Raw genomic sequence first — 17,447 nt, forward strand, 5'->3', positions numbered from 1 at the left:
AAAAGTACTAACTGGCTTGATAAAGATCTTTCCGGACCACTTTATGGTTTTGGCATCAAAACATGTCTTCATGACTTATCATTTCAAAACAAATCTAATTTATCCGTATATATATATATATGAAGATCTGAATCTTTCCAATTGGTATAGGGTTGAATTCTTCCCCTCTTTATTCATATAATTTATTTGCAATTGTTTAAAGTCGCACATGAATGCAATCCTCCTTGACAGATTTAATCATTTAATTTTTTCTCAAGCAGTCATTTTACTTCATACACAAGCAGTTACTGCCAAAAACACCAGTCACAAAGCAAATTACCGTGCACATCTTGATTCGTGCTATTTCGGATCTAACGGTAGGATGCGTTTCTCGCTGATCTTTCGCGCCTGCAATCGCTTGCGGAGGACGTGGTATAAGGTAGAATTTACAATCATAAAATGCATCAAGATTTGGACAAGCAGCAATCGCCAGAAAACACTAATCACAAAGCATAATCACCACTCACGTCAAGATTCGTGCTGCCCAGAATCCAACGGTGACCATCGACGCTAGCGCCTCCAATCCTTATCAGAGGACGAAACGTATAAGTTCGCAATTAGGACGAAACATCCTCCCTAGTTCTCAAAGTCCCCAAGGACACGCTAGTATCGATCACCCACATTTACCCACATCGTGGGCTCCACCTGATGCTACGCCATAAAGTCCAATTCAGGTCAATCTAAAACACGTCAGTGTTAACCCTACTCCTCTCCCGTCGTCGGTTTAAAAATGGCTCGGTCTCTCCCACGGTCTTTTCTCTGCATCTCCCGCGGACCAGAGGAGACGATGCCCAATTAGAGGAGGAAGAAGAAGACGAAGGGATTGAAGAGAAGGGGTATATAGAAGAGGGAAGGAGGAAAGAGGGAGAAGAGGAGACAGGAGGGAAGAGGGGATGGTGTTCAACGCGGGGTGGGTGACGGCGGTAGCGAGGGCCTCGGCGGAGGCCTGCCAATATGTGGCCTGCAACCCGGAGCGGCTGAGCAGCGAGGAGGTGCTCGACCTCCTCTGCTGCCTCCCCCTCCGCCACCTCCGCCGCCTCGCCATCTGCGTCTTCTCCTTCTTCTGCATCCCCCCTTCCCTCCCCGACGAACCCCGCAACCGCGGCCGCCGCTACACCTACCGCTATTCTCTCTCCTCGTCCTCCGCTTCTTCCTCCTCCTCGGACGAATACGATTCCGCTGGTGGTGGCTACGACTCGCATTCTGATTGATCAATCGATTCCGGTGGATCTCCTCCCTCTGTACAGTAATTATTCCTCTTTCGCCTCCCTTCCGAGTAATTAATTGGTGGCCTTGTCCGGGGGATGTGATCGGTACCACAATGATTCCTGTTTGGATTGGCAAATACTGTTTGTCTTATCATCATATGATGTTTCGGGTGACCTTGTTGTAGTGATAGTTAACTTATCTGCTGGGTGTTGAATCTTGTTGTTTTCCAATTGAATTCTGGTTTGGCTAGTCATTGTGCCTAACTACTCTTGTCTCTGTGTTAGTTATGTTTGATGTGTTAGTTATTTTTGAATCCTGGAAGTTAGTGCCATTGAAAACCAATAAGAATTCTCTTTTCCATCTTGATAAATGGTTGCACTTGATATTTTGTTTAATGACTGCTCTAATCTACACAGGATGACTCAAATACTTCTATAATTGATATTGTGCTTGAAAGACACCAAAATCAAATAAATCAAACTTGATATTTCATGAAATCTGGATTTTAAAGTTGTATGACATGATCAAACTCTATCTAACATAGGCCCACTTGAAACCAAAGTTTAAGACAATTGTACATGTTGGACACTTGTGCTTTTGGACTTTCTAATGCTACCAAAAACCTTTTTCTTTAGGTCATCCAATGATCCATTGAGATGAGGGAGCGATTTCAATATCAGCCTTGTCCCTTAATGAAGCATATGTTTGCTACTTAAAATGGTTTATGATCTTAGCTTTGATTTTCACCCACAAACATTAGTCAAAGTGTTACAGCTTTTTGCATAATTATTAGGTGCATTTGCATTCTTTAACTTACCAAGCCATAGTATAAGTCATTTTTTTAACCTAAATAGTCTTCCTTTTCTAGGGAACATGTCAGATTCTCCAGCTTTGTTTAAATTATAAGATGCAATTATCTGCCTTTACATGTTTAATTTCTTGTAAGGTTGTTGAAGTTGAACTGGCAGAGCAGTCAGATCTGGTTAGCAATCAAGGAAACACCATAAGATCTTCGTTTGAATGAAAACACATGCTATCTGCAGATCTAGACATTCTCTTTGTCCATCTTTATGGTTCTTGGGTTTATTAACTTCCTGACTGATAGATGGTCATTTCAAGTAAACGCCCATCATAGAACTCTGTTGTGTTTAACCCAGTAGTTGGAGAGATTTACTAGAATTGGTTAAAATTTTACATCTGTCACATATAGAATATTAATGTCATGTGATCTCATAATAGTGAAATGCATGTATATTGATAATAAAACCCTGGATTTTTTTTTAATTTACCTCCTTCCATTCAAGTATTATAAAACATGCATATTAAATGCTTATGGTAGACTTAGACTATTCACTTCATGATGACTTGACCACTGGAATGTCTCCTTAGAGACCAAAGACAGTATTAGGTAGCTTTATGCAGTCATGGGCTTTTATTGGTGATCCATTAGTTATACTATCATTTATCATCCTCTTCAAGATCAAATTCCGTTTATTAGTTCAAAGTTGCTTTGTTTGCTTACTAGGTCACTCTTCCTTTCCTCCATTGTATGCTTTGTTTTTGTTACTGCACTTCTGATGCATCCTAACCTGGTTTGGTCGTGTAACAATTACTGTAGTATTTAGACAAACAATGTGCTCTCCAGTGATAAATATGCACATGATGCAAATGTTATGTATAAACAACAGGCTAACATATAGACCACTTATTATGTTGTTCAGTTGGTATCAAGGTTTTTAATTTCAAATAATACCGCCCGGTATGGGCGGTACGTACTGGTCCGCCAGCAAACCGGTACGCAGACCGCCCACTACCAGGCGGAACACTGGATATCGCCCCGTATCGGATGATATGGGGCTATATTAGGCGGTAACGGTCAAAATTTCGATCATTACTGCTTGGCACAGATCGGTAACGATTGATTTCGACCGTTACCGCCCGGCACAAGTCGGTAACGGTCGAAATCAATCGTTACCGACCTATAACAGTGTTCCAACAGTCAAATTGACAAGGTACTAGTCAAGTTTATGCACGGAAGGGGAATGTAGTGGATGAATTTGAGCAGATGCAATAGAGCCTACATGATGTAGACATAGAATAAAGCTCATCGTATTCACAATCGTCGTATTATGGAGAATCATACAACCAACGATAATATGGTGATAGTTGGTCATACTTCTATGAGCAACAGTATAATATGGAGCAACATATCAGTAGTGAAAATGGAATCTTTGACATTCACTAATACATGCCTCAGGAGCCGTTTCGGACAAATGTGATTCATGATGATCAACCTATGATCATCACTACATTGATACACCAATGACATACGGTGTATCAATACACTATGTCGTGGGATCAATTTTAGGATTGGGTCCAACAAACATATCATATTAATATGCAGATGCTTAGGATCGAGGACCTTGATCCACCACCCGTGGAGGCCCGTCATTCGTTTTGGTGGTAGAATCAACAATCAGGTATATTTACATATGTGATTATTTAATTTATTTGAATTTTAAAGTTTATATTGTAACAACATAATCTAACAATTCAAATGATTTTTCTGTGGATATTTTAATATTTACAGAAGGATAATTCGTAACGGACCGAAATACGAACATCGTACAAGGTTATTCCTTAAAGCCCGAAAAAGATATGTGATACTATTCTTACCTAATTTACATTGATTTTGCTAAAATTATACTATTACTATATTTATTTCTAACTTAAAAATTTTATTCAAATTTTTTTTTCAGGTATTTTCGGAGGATTTTACGCCTAAATTAGATATACCACTCGGTACACTGTATCGTACCATACCGAGCATAGCTCAAAACTCTGATACGAGACAAAATTTCAATCCTTGGTTGGTACTATTTTGAAGTTCACAGTTTTTGCCTTTCTTCTATAAATTCTCCCTAGCTAGTTCATAACATAAGGTTTAATAGTCTAAGTGTTTCTCTACTGCCTGCCACCTGTAATCTTTCTGAAGAATATCCTGAATGTTTTGATTGATGCTCCTTGATACAGCAATGAGACATTAAACTTGTTGCATAGCATGTCTATGCTAACTGTGCTGACTGAATAATTTGTATTAATGGGACAAGGATGCTTACCTCTCCACCATAACTAATGTTCTGTATCAAGTACCAAATTCTCATGAATATATAGTCATAATGGAGACACCACATTGCATTTTATTCTTTGGTTCCGAAACTATAGCCAAAAGTTATTTATTTTCATCAAGGTTTTAAGTGCCAATTCAGATTAATACGTATGAGCATTGAAACATATATCATAATAGATGTATACATACAATTTATTCTCTGTTTCTTTTATTCAATAATATTAGGCAATATGAGTTGGTATATTGGTACACTGGTCCAATAGGTTATGAAACCAGCATCAACATAAAACCTCTCAATAGGGAACAAAAAACTATTCTATCGGATTTTTTTCCTTCAATTGTTTCTACTTATATAGCATTGAAAGGCATAGTATTTTACTTGAAAAAGAAGAAACTCATACCGGGTAGGTTTCCAGAATTACTGTCTATTCAATATACCTAGCTTTAGTTGAATATAACATAATACTTGCAGTATTTGTTTGTTGTGGAAATAGTTGCATGTCCACTACAATTTAGATGAAGCACTTTTAGCTTCCTTATATTTTCTCTCCAATATGTAATTGTTCTAGTATATAAAAAATGGTTTGACACTGTGTGATAGTTTATATATTTTATTCTGTATAAGGCTTCTATTATGATGGGTATTTTATACCCAAACATTAGACTTGGAAGTTCAGAATTTGTGATCACTGTCATGAAGTAGCTGAAGATATATTTAACAGGGAATGGGGATGAAATGAATAGGTGTACTGTATCTTAGTGGTCAGTTTCAAATGAAGAGGTAGATTAATTCATTTTTCCATGATAATAAATGCTAAACACCAGCATGATATGTGAAAAATCTACTCAATATCCAGGATGTGATTAATTAGTTTTTTTAGTGCAGTACTACTTTTGAGTATTTTGACTATTGGTCAAGTCTCATAGACATTTTGGCTTCAACTGACTTGTCATTACCTAGGACATGATTCATGCAAAACACTGTACATTATCCAGGGTGGAATGTGAAAAGTATTACTCATAATACAAGACATGACACCAAGAGAATTTGTAGCATTAACATAGCCATGGGTTGAATTTTCATGCATGACTTTGTGTTATCTGATGGCTTGCATGGTACATGCCACATGCAAAACATGGTGAATGGCTGTGTGTTGACATAAATATTAAAAGAAAATAAAAAGAAAGTGTAGGGACCAAAAAATCATCAAAGAAAAAAATTTTAAAGAAACCAAAAAGAGAAAAAAAGCTGATTTTCTCAATATAAAAACATAAGATGATTTAAAATCAGAAAAAAAATTGTCTCCAAGTTTTGGATGGATAACAAGGTTCTTGATGGAATTTATTCCTTAGTGATCATTCAATTACATAGGATTCATTACTACAGCTCCTTATCGACAGCAAAAAAGATTGAGAGGGAAGTAGATGAAGAAAGAAATGACTAAGGAATCAATTAAGCAAATATGAAATTTATACAACTACACCTTTTCTAAAGAAATGTGTGTTTTTTTAATACAGAGGAGTGTTTTTTATTAAATGTAAAATCCCTACTTTTATTTCCATTCTTTCTGCCTGAAATCATGCTTTTCAGCCAAAACACTGTTAAAAACCTGATACTGTCCTTCTCCTGTTATAATCCTGAGATCTTCTATTGTCATTTTTGGGTGTGATCATAACATTATTTTGTCTATTTTCTCTTTATACTACAATATCAGTATAAGGATTCCTTGTCAAGAAACATTCTTTTGTCAACAAACAACATTATTCAGTGAATCCTTCTATTGTCATTTCTGTTATTCTGTTTCTTGTGGACTCCTTGATGCATGAGATTTGTTGCCAAGTAACCCTTGTTTATTGGTTGAACTGTGAAACAGCTTTCTCCTGCTGATTCTGATGTATGTTTGAGGAGATGTAGCTTTAGAACCTAATGTTTAGATTAGCGTATGTGATGCATGTGTCTGTTATTTTTATTGGATTTGTCTACTTCTCTACCTTGAGGCTGGTTGGCTGAACTCACCTTCTTATCTTCTTTTCTAAATGAAATTACTTTGCATTTGTGTATACATAATCTCATTCAATGTGCTGTGATCAAATTGTGTTGATAAACATGATTTTCTTCTATTCAAGTATTGTAACTAATCTGAGTATTGTTCCACAACCTTCATCTTGGGTGGGGATAATTTAAGAGTGATGTAGATTCTGTCTGAATGTATGTACTGTCAGAAGAAATTTTTTTTATAGTAAATAAATTGTACTTGATTGTTCAAAAGCTAAAGGGTCGTTACTGAGAATTGTAAAACTGAGGAAATTATAAACATGCTCATTTGGTTCTAGTCGTATGCCATGTTTTTGTAATAATTTCTCCTTAGATTTAATTTACTTGGTAGTGATTATTTTCTAATGCATTAAGCTACTTACATGTGGTTCACAAATGGTCTGTCCTTTCTCTTTAAACATTTTGAACCTATAGTTGGGAACACCCACATTCAGTTGAGTACATCATCAGAGTTTTTGTGCTCAATGTTTTCTTTGTAGCAGAATTTACATCATAACATCAACCCTGAATGTGCCTATCTAGAGCACAAAAGTATTTTGAAGTTGCAAAATTATATTAGGCAAACTACATATACACCAACTTGATCAATTTACCTTTGATGATTTAGCAGGGAGAACTATTTGTGTTAGACCTGAATACTTTGTGAGGGTAAACGAGAGATTAAAATTGATTTGTTTATAATTAATTATCATGATTTGTACTTGGTTACCAAATTGGTTTACTGTAAATAAAGTAAGAATCCAGGTTAAAAATGGAATGTGATTCTTAATTAATTTGACTTGGAGGAGTTTGGAATTTTTACATTTTTGGACAGGTAGGGTTATCTAACTTATAAAATCGCTCTTGAATCTCCTCTCAAGTCACCAGGGAGCGAGACTGACAACAGGGAAGAGGGAGTTGTCAGCAACAGCAAGGAGAGGATGGTGTGGGATCTTCATTAGGGAGAAGGTAGGATCTTTTCTTCTGTTGATTTTCTCTTCTGTTAACTTTTGTTTGTCATATGTTTAATTTAAGCAGAGAACCATTACTCATCACTCTTTAAATCTTGGAATTATTCATGCTTTCTCATCACAATCTTAGATCTGTATGAAATCTATTTTGTTCTATTATGGGTTTTGATTAAATAAAATGATGTAATTATTTATAAGAATATGTTTTCTGGAAGGAAACTTTTCTTTTACTTTGGATCTCAGTGATTTACGGCGTAGGTATTGTTTGACTGTGAGGCTATCTTTCTTTAAGATCCAATTTTATTTCCTCCTATGCTCCTACTTGAGAGTATGATCTCTAACATATGCTATGGTAATTATCATTTGGGAAAAAGATCAACTAAAGGTAGGAAATAAGAAGACTATAGGTGCTAGCAAATTGATTGTGCATAAGAAAGATTGGTTGCCAACCCTTCGATGGTATATTGCAAACAATGGAAAGGAAAGGTTAGATTAAAAGAAAAAGAAAACAAGAAGAGCAGTGCTGTTGCAACTAGCCATTGAGTGAGCCAACTGGGTTTTCAGCCCTGCAGGCTGACCTATGAAGGGCTCAATGACAACTGCTTGCAGCTAACCAACTGGCTTCCTTGGACTAAGTTTATGACCACATCAAATTGTTACTTGATACGAGGTCAATCCAACAGAACATGGATTAGATTAATCCACCTCAAAGTATATCACCCATCCCAGGGTTGCAGGCTACGAAGCCCGGTGGTCACAGAGTGAGTCCACCTGGCATGCACAGGCCCACTAACAAGCAAGCTCTTCGGCTTGTAGGCTACAAATGCTAACAGACTAAGGGGCCAGTAGCTGCAGTGGTCTCCCTATCGCTTTTCTCCTTGGTTATAGAAGTTGATAAACAAATTTAATGGGAAGAATAGAGAGTGAAGAGGTTCCCTATCATCTCTAATGCTGATGTTATGAAATAGGACCGTAGTTAATTTAGCACCATGGGTCACTTAGGAACAATAATAAGAATGAATTTGAGGATTGTACAACAATAACAACTTGAGAAACATTTGCTTACATTGAAGCATATAATACCCCTAATATAATGAGGTAAAACATTTGGCACTAGGAAAACAAAGGTTAATTGACTTCAAGATTCATAAAGGAAGTTTTTGTTTGTGTGATAATCGAGTAATGAAATGAGAGAAAGAAAGAAAAAGATAATAATAAAAGGAAAATAAAGTAAAAAAAATTATAACTGCTGAACCTTTCATCTTCACATTTCATACATTGGAACAAAACATATGGTGTGCCGTACCATTTTAGTTATTTTTGTTTGAATAAATTTGTTTAGTTTAGGGATATCTTACAAGGTTCTCAATTTCATTTATTGGACCAGCAGTGGTCTATGGCAGATTGGTATGGGTTCGGTCTGTCCATGTGTTGGTCGGTCCATCCATGTGTTGGTACACTAGAATGTATCCTGAATCATTAGGAAGGGAGAGGGGAGGAAGAAGGAAGAAAGAAGAGAATAAGGAAAGGTGGAAGTAGAAAAGGAAGAAGGAAGAAGAAAAGGAGGCAGCGACGGCGAGCAAGCAACTGTCGTGTGAAATCATCATGAGCACGAGAAGGTTGTCACGTTACCTTAGAAAATATATATTATATATATAGATGTAGAAAATCCCATGATTAAGGGGTTCTGAGTCCTATAATTAAGGGAATCTATCCCCTATTTTGGGCCACTTAAATCAGTATCAAATCAGCTCATATTATAGGAGATGAATTAGAATGAAATATTGTACAGCATCAATTTCCTTAGTTGTACATGTTGTAATCAACCTATATATGTCTTCCTTTGTATATAGAAAAAACTTAATAAATGAGAACAAAATATATTCTCTTGTGTTCAAGGGATCAGAGCCTGGTTCTTATAGGAAATGTTTTTCTTCTTTCTTTCATCCTTAATTGCTAGAAGTCTTTTCCTCTATTCTGCCACTCTTCGGATTAGCTCCAACTATTTCTTCTTCCTTGTGAGGAACCTATGCTATTATGTATGGAGGAGAGAATATGAAACCAATGCTTCCATCTTCAACAAATAGCTTAGGTGACAATCCATCCTTGCTTTTTACAATGCATAAACTCAACGGACAGAACTTTTTTCATTAGTCTCAGTCTATAAAGTTACATATTCGAGGAAGAGAAAAGATCGGCTATTTGAACGAATCAACAACGACACTTGCAGAGGATGATCCCAAGTTTTAGGTATGGGATTCTAAAATTCCATAATCATATCATGATTGATAAACTTTATGGAATTAGAAATTGACCAAACATATATGTTTTTACTAACAACAAAGGAGTTATTGGATGTTGTCGTCGAGACGTATTCAAATATGGGAAATTTAGCCTAAGTATTTGAGATTATAAGCAAGATCAAAGAGCTTAAACAAGATAATACTAGTGTTACAAAATACTTGAATACCTTAAAGACACTTTGGCAAGAGCTTGATATTTTTTATGATTTTGAGTGGCATGTGTTGCTGATAATGCTTGATACATAAAAATGCTTGAGAGGGATCGAGCCTTTTAATTTTTGGCAGGTTTAAATAAAGAACTAGATGAAGATTGTGGACGGATATTGGTAAAGGATCCATTGCCATCTCTCTAAGCTATTTTCTCCGAAGTTAGGAGGGAGGAAAGTAGAAGACATGAGATCTTCTACTCCATCTATGGGTGCAAAAAATTCTGCACTTATTATGACAATTGAAATTAATTCTTCTGCTAATGCTGTGCAATGTAATCAAAGGAAGGGGGATGATAAAAGCAAAGTATGGTATGATTTTTACAATAATCCAAGACACGAGAAACTTGTTGGAAGATACATTGAAAACTAACAAACTAGTAAGAACAATCGAGTTCCAGATAAGGCTAATAGCGAAGGTTTTCAAGGAGACAATCAATCTGCCACCACCTCTAAAGGAGCTGAAACGCCTCTGTTCAACAAGGAACAAATTAAGAAACTGTTTAAATTTCTGAACTAGTCCCAAAATCCCAATCCTTCTCCTTCATCATCTTGCTCGTTGGCCTAGAAAGAATTTTTTCACTGCTTTGTTTGCTTCTTTTGGTCTTAAGGCTCCTTGGATCGTAGAGTTAAGTGCAACAGACCATCTGAGTAGCCTTTCACACTTGTTTTCCTCCTACACACCTTGTCCTGGAAACTCTAAAATAAAAGTTGCTGATGGATCACTTTCTTCTATAGCAAGAAAAGACAATGCAATTACAGATTTTTTTGTGTTAAATTTTGTGCTTCATGTTCTCAACTTATCTTGTAACTTGTTGGCTGTTAGTAAACTCATAAAGGATTTGTATTGTGTTACTAAATTCTTTCCTTAGAACTGTGAATTTCAGGACCTATATTCAGGGAAGACATTGGCATTGCTAAAGAGAGTGAAGGACTTTATTATCTTGAAGAGGATGCTACTTGAAATGGACAAGTTCAATTGACAATAAATAACACTCCTAGTACTAGTAGTGAAATAATATTGTGGCACTATAAACTAGGCTACCCAAGCTTTCCTTATTTGCAAAAGTTCTTACCTTCCTTGTTTAGGAACCATGATAGATCTCTATTTCAATGTGAAATTTGTCAATTTGCTAAACATCATCATACTGTTTTTTCTTCTTGGCCTTACAAATAATCCAAACCATTTAGTCTTATACATAGTGACATTTGGGGTCCTTCTAAAGTAACAAATCTGTCTGGAATCAAGTGGTTTATAATATTCATTGATGACTATACAAGTGTATGTTGGGTTTACTTCTAAAAAGAAAAATCTGATGTTGAAAAAACTTTCAAGAACTTTCATAACATGATCCAAAATTAATTCCAAGTAAAAATCTACGTTTTGAGAACTGACAATGGTATAGAATACTTTTCTCGGTTCCTACATGTTAAAGCATAGAATAATCCACCAGTCTTCATGTGTTAATAGCCACAATAAAATGGTACTGCAGAACGAAAAAATAAACACCTACTAGAAGTAGCACACTCTCGTTTATTTACCACTTATGTTCCTAAATATCTTTGGGGAGATGTGATTCTTACTACTTCATTAATCGAATGCCTACCAAAATATTTAATTTTTAAACACCTCTTGATCGCTTATCCTCTATTTATCCACATGTGAAACTGATTAACTCTCTTCCACCAAAGGTATTACGATGCATTGTTTTTGTCCATATTCATAACCATGATCAAAGTAAACTTGAACCTCATGCATTAAAGTGTGTTCATTGGCTACTCCTCGACTTAAAAGGGTTACAAATGTTATGATCCTATATCGAAAAAAATATTTGTCACCATGGATGTCACATTCTTTGAAATCCAAACATCTAAAAAATTCATCTTCATAGAGAGAATTCTACCTAAGAAGATTGTTTTTGGGAATTGTTTCTACCAATCACTATTTCTTTGTTAGATTCATCTCCTTTTACTCTACCAAATGTACATAGCCAACAACTAACTAGTCCTATTGATACTCCTAAATCCAAATCTCCAACACCACGACCCCAATCTTCAACTCTACAACATGCTATTGTACAGCCTAATTTAGGGAGAGATATCACTATGTATCACTATGATTGCACCTGAGCTTTGTGTGTATTTAAGATAGTGAAATCTAGAAAAGGTCGATGTTCACCCTCCTAAATACTACCAAGAGTATGAATTGATAGCAGATTCAGATGTAGACACAGGTAACTCTATTCTTTCGTCAGATCTTGATGTTTCCATTGCCATTAGGAAAGGAATTAGATCTTATCCGATGCATCTTATATTTAAATATGTCTTATCATAGATTGTCTCTAGTCTTTAAAGCTTTTGGAACTCACTTGTCTAGTTTAGAAATTCTAAAAAATATACATGATGCTTTATTAATTCCAGAATGTAGAGATGCAATTATGGAGGAGATGAGAGCTCTTCAAAAGAATGATACTTGGAGTGTGGTGCATCTGCCAAAAGGGAAGAATCTAGTGAGATGCAAATGGGTGTTTACTGTTAAATATAAGGCAGATGGTTCTATTGAAAGATACAAAACCAGATTGGTTGCAAAAGGATTTACTCAAATATATGATATTGACTACCAAGAAACATTTGCTCCGGTTGCAAAACTAAATACTATTCAAGTATTGTTATCTCTTGCAGCTAATTTTGAATGGCCTTTACATCAATTAAATGTGAAAAATATCTTTCTTAATAGAGAATTGGGGGAAGAAGTATACATGGATCTATCACTCGGCTTTGAGAATTTGTATGGTTTGAATAACATGTGCAAGCTGTGAAGATCTTTTTATGGTCTTGAGCAATCACCACGTGCATGGTTTGAGAAGTTAATAAAGTAGGCCATGGTTACACTCAAAGTCACTTCAACCATCTAATGTTTTATAAACACTCATATAAGGGAGATATTGCTATTATTTTAGTTTATGGGAATGAGATCATCCTAATAGGCAATGATGTCTTAGAATTGGAGAATTGAAGCATATCTTAGCTAAAGAGTTTGAAATTAAAGATCTTGGCCAACTAAGATATTTCTTGGGCATGGAAATAACGAGATTAAAGAATGAGATTTTTGTTTCATAAAGGAAATACACTTTAGACCTTCTAAAAGAAACAAGGATACTTGATTGTAAACTTGTGGACACTTCAATAGATCTCAATCATAAATTGGGATGTCCTTCTCAAAGTGTCATGGTAGATGCAATCAAATAACAACGATTATATCTCATACTGGTCTAGACTTGGCATTTGCAATAAGTGTAGTGAGTCAATTTATGCATTCACTATATGAAGTATATTTAGAGGCAATATATAGGATTTTTAGATATCTGAAAAGGACTCCAGGCAAGGGATTATTATTCAAAAAGGACAATCATATGAGAATTGAGGCCTTCACTAATGCTGATTGGGTAGGAGGATTAGTAAGTGAAAGGAGATCAACTTTAGGATATTATATATCACGACTTGGGCTTGATGGGCTAATTGGCCTATCAACTTCTTTTGGCCCAAACCACTGGCCAAAATGTTTAAGCTAAAATTGATAATAATATACTCATCAGATCCTTATAAATCGATCTTAATCTTGTCCATTTCCGATGTGGGACTAATCGGGATATTATATTGTACATTTGTTAGAGGGAATTTGGTGACTTGGAGGAATAAGAAGCAAGCAGTTGTTGCTAGAAGCAATGCTAAAGTAGAATTTAGAGCAGGAGTAGAAGGTATTTGTGAACTCTTATGGCTAAAAATGCTTATATAAGAATTACAAATATCCACTGAAACTCCTATGAGATATACTGTGACAATAAGGTTGCTATCAACATTGCTCATAATCTAGTGCACCATGATAGAACAGAGCATGTTGAAGTAGATCGACATTTCATAAAGGAGAAAATTGAAGAAGGAATTGTTTGCATGCCTTATATTCTTACAGAGAAGCAATTAGCATATATTCTTACCAAAGGGCTTTAAAGATCTTTTTATGAGGATCTATCTAGCAAGCTGGGAATAAGTAACATCTTCAAGTCAACTTGAGAGGGAGTGTTGAAAATCCTATGATTAAGGGATTCTGAATCCCATAATTAAGAGATTTTATAATCCCATAACTAAGGAAATCTATCCCTAATTTTGGGCCTCAGTATCAAATCAGCCTATATTATAAGAGATGAATTAGAATGAAATATTGTACAGAATCAATTTTATTAGTTGTACAGGTTGTAATTAGCCTATATATGTCTTCTTTTGTATATAGAAAAGATTAATGAATGAAAGAAATTATATTCTTTTGTGTTCAATAGACATCTTTAATCGAACATTGATCAAACCATGTCAAATTGGTCAAGCTTTCAATCCTTGCTTATAATTATCATAAATTGTCACATGACAACATCTTCAATATTTCTAGTTAAGTTTCATAAATTCTTGAGAGACAAGAAAAAGGAAATAAGTATGAAAAAAGGAAGAAATTAAATTTTGATTCTAATTGAAGATTGCAAATCTTGATCGAAGATTTTATCTCTAGAAAGATTTATCTTTACTAATATTTATCAGTTAATAACATCATAAAAACAAAAGATCATTCTCCAAATCGGATATGGAAATTAATATTCTTTGAAGAAGAAAAGAGTATATGATTTATTTGATTTAATGAAGTATAATCTTTCCATGTAATGTATTTTCCTTTTTGTCTTGTATTTGATACCTATAATAAGGAGCAAAGAGATTGCAATAAGATTAGAGAATAGATCAATAGTCTGAAGTTTGCTTGCCACATTATATGTTAGTGGTGTGAGACCACACATTTTCTTCCAATGTTATGATTTTATCATTCACATGTAAGATGCATGGAGGCACGACACTGTTATCCTGGACTTCTTTTCTTGAGCCAAAGCTAGTCCTCTGGTACCTCCATGCATCTCACTTGTGGATGAATTTAAGCGATACTAAACTTTTGCATCTGTATTCTTTCGAAAAAGTGTATGAAAACTGTTAGGGAATATCTTATGGCTGCTACCGCATAGAATTGTAGTCCCATGATCAGCTTTAGACCCACAGCGGATGGTCACATTGCATATGATAATTCTGTATTTTTCAAATCATTATTTCAAAGCTATGACTACAAGGTATATAACCATCTACAGTTTCTTATTTATTTATGTCTGTCATTTTTTTATTGTTTTTTGTTGATACTAGAGACATGAGTAATTAGCGAGTGAATCAACCACCACTGCTGGTCATATTTTCTGACCACCAGAACTACTTGACTAGATCTCTTATTTTTGTTGTTGTCACCATCAAATTTGCACACAAGCATGTGCAGCTCTCATGCTATAAATTCATTCCAGGTCTTTTTTATGATAAGATAGTTCTAATTTTCTATGCTGCACTAATTTTTTTGAGTTGCTCTGCTTTGAAGTTTTATATGTGGTGTGATATAGCCTGAGACTGGAAACACACCTATGCTGTAATTGGTGAACAGGTTTAATGTTTTTCCATTCGGCTTATCTGTGCCATGTGCCAATTCATATCTGATGTAATAGATACTTTTGATACTCATTGCAATTTAAATGTTTTTCTTCAAACCAATGCTAATCTGAATGTTTTTTTTATCATTTTGGCAGGAAACAAGTTAGCTCATTAAAATTATTATTGTTTCTTTAATTACATTGCCAAATAATTTAGTCAAATATAACATTTTGTGGTTGTCTGTAGGCTTGCTTTATTGACTTGGATTTGGAGTCTCTTGAGAAGATGGTTTATTGCCATGAATTAGATCAGAAGGGAGTGAATTTCTATAAAATGATGAGGAGATTTAAGGAAAGTGTTACATTCCTGGAGTGGAGGTCCAATTGCAGAAGTATTCAATATTAGTATTAAATTTTTCTCACAACTTGCATCATGTATGTAAGAAGACAAGCTGCAAGTATCCCTCCTAAAGAGATTTGACAAATTCTAGTTACCATATTTTAGGTTTTAGTATTTCCTGCTTGTCAACTTTTGTGTAATTCTGTGGGAAACTGACCCAACATGATGTGTTTTCCTAAGGGATCTGACCAGCTCTAATTTTACAATGCTTAAATCATATAATAAATGGTAAATTGACTTCATGTATTGTCATCGTACTGTTTAGCAGGAAGGATCCAATTGTAAAGTGCTGCTGCACTGTTGCATCTTGTTATTTTCAACGGGTTTGATATTGAACATCACATCTTGCTTGTTTACTCCAGGAAGCATAGATGACAGTGTCGAGTGATTTGTGATCCTGAAGTAGGAACATCAAACTCGTATATTTTAGGCAACTTGCTACTTTCTTTATGACAGGTTTGAAGTTAATGTTTGCTGAAAGCAGATTCTAATTAGGGTGTTCTATTTTTTCAACAGACCCTGAAGGTGTCAGGCAATTTCTGGAGGCTTACTGCTTTGGCTGAAAAGAGGTACTTCATTTGCTTTATCTCTTAATCCTTTAAATGAATGGTAATTGCGGGGGTGTCAACAAGATTGAGTCAAAAGTTGTCAGGTTATAAACTCACAATAATGAAAAGATCAGAGGCCTCGAACTTGGAGAATATCCACCGAGTTCTTTTGCTTCAGGTGGCGTTCCTGGAGATGGATCCCAGCATATCATCGATGCCATGCAATGTCTTGGCTTTACCATTTCACAAAGAGGAACGAATTTTCCGAAAGAAGACAAATCATAAACCACAACTTACGAAGTTGAATAGAACCACCATCGTTTGCGTCTCAGGAAACTAAAAAAATTTAATGCAGAAGGCGACTCTTCATGCTAAGTATAATCTAAAGATTTAGTTCTTGCATGATGTGAAAGCCCATTAGCTACCTTTTGTATGTATACAAATATAATTATGTTATTATGTGAAATGTGAAAAATTTTAATGCTAAAAACTGAAATCAAATAACGATAGATCAAAGATTATGAATGTATATCTTTTGATCCTATTCAGAAAATTTTTATTTGATCTGTATGCGCACTGTCATTCGATCTGAAGGTTGTAACAATATCGATTTGTAAGAAAAATTAGACTCGTATTTTCTTCTTTTTCTATCATTTACATGACCATTTTATCCTTTTGAGTGATAGAATTAGAATAAGGATTAATGGGAGATGAGAGAAAATATGTAATCTCTCAACGTATAACTTAACATCACGTTACATTATGTATTAAATCCCTAAGAAGACATATCTATTTATAGATAAGAGTCTAAGATAAGTAACCAGGAGAGTCTTTGCTATTAAGGTCATTTCTTAATAAATCCTACCATAATTAGATTTTATTTCTATTGATCGACAACTATAATAAGAATCAATTCATATATATAATATATTTTACTAAATTAGATAGGGCCACATGATCTAACATTTATTCACTTGACTTATTAATTTATAAAATATAAAAAATTAAAATCAAAATAAAATAAAGCAAATGATTATTTAAAAATAATTTTATTTAATTAGACTCTAAAATTTTTAAAAAATATTTTACATGTGCATATAAATTT

At 34.9% G+C, this 17,447-nt stretch overlaps 1 long non-coding RNA gene across 5 annotated transcripts; it reads left to right on the plus strand.

Moving 5' to 3' along the window:
* Positions 1–655: 655 nt before the first annotated feature.
* LOC135636966 (uncharacterized) lies at positions 656–16,036 on the plus strand. 5 transcript variants are annotated; one of them, XR_010496116.1, is made up of 4 exons: positions 726–3,728; positions 3,839–3,880; positions 4,008–7,382; positions 15,642–16,036. It is a non-coding gene; the product is annotated as an uncharacterized LOC135636966 (long non-coding RNA). The 5 variants fall into 5 exon arrangements; XR_010496115.1 differs by having other exon boundaries at positions 3,839–7,382; XR_010496117.1 differs by having other exon boundaries at positions 656–7,382; positions 10,766–16,036.
* The last annotated feature ends 1,411 nt before the right edge of the window (positions 16,037–17,447 follow it).

This window comes from Musa acuminata, chromosome BXJ3-4 (assembly GCF_036884655.1).
Source record: "Musa acuminata AAA Group cultivar baxijiao chromosome BXJ3-4, Cavendish_Baxijiao_AAA, whole genome shotgun sequence".
NCBI classification, from domain to species: domain Eukaryota; kingdom Viridiplantae; phylum Streptophyta; class Magnoliopsida; order Zingiberales; family Musaceae; genus Musa; species Musa acuminata.